Source organism: Plasmopara halstedii, assembly GCF_900000015.1.
Source record: "Plasmopara halstedii genome assembly, contig: Scaffold_2680, whole genome shotgun sequence".
In the NCBI taxonomy this organism is placed as follows: domain Eukaryota; phylum Oomycota; class Peronosporomycetes; order Peronosporales; family Peronosporaceae; genus Plasmopara; species Plasmopara halstedii.
This window is the reverse complement of record NW_020189586.1, coordinates 203,843-204,535: the sequence shown is the minus strand read 5'-3', so window position 1 is coordinate 204,535 and position 693 is coordinate 203,843.

The window sequence follows — 693 nt, the reverse complement described above, 5'->3', positions numbered from 1 at the left end:
AAGTCGAAACACCAACATCCGCCAGAATAACGCGGAAATTGTTCAAGATAATGGCAATAAAGACTCGGAAGAAGTTGAAATGTTTGCTGCTCAAGAAATCGTGTTTGTTAAAAAGAAGTCACCAAGTAATCAACTGATGACGGTTAATGGGAAGATCAACGACAAATCTGTCCGCATTTTGATCGATAGTGGAGCTACAAATAATCTGTGCCGTCCACAATTAACTGCCAACGTAATTGGAAAGAAAGAAGTACTTATTGAGGGTTTTGACGGTCGATCCACGCCGCGCCGAGTAGTAAACGAAGTACAAGCAGTAGTTACGTCTGAAGAATAGAAAATTGCAGATCAAGTATTAGCCGAATGGGATTTGGGAGCGAAAAAGTTTGACGTGATATTGGGAAAACCATGGTTCTACCAATGCAACCCCACAATTGATTGGCGTACAAACAGAGTAATGGAAGTCAATAACTTTGCATCAAAAGAATGAAGAACCCATGGGCTGGATTATGAAAACTTCTACAATGTCGGAGCAACACGAAAACGAAGTGCCTCAAGTTGTTAAAAAAGTATTGGATGAATACAAGGATGTGTTTCCGGATGAGTTGCCAAATACGTTACCGCCACATCGAGCCATTGAATTCGATCTTAACATGAAACCTAACGCTAAGCCGCAACATCGCCCGCCGTTTCGAA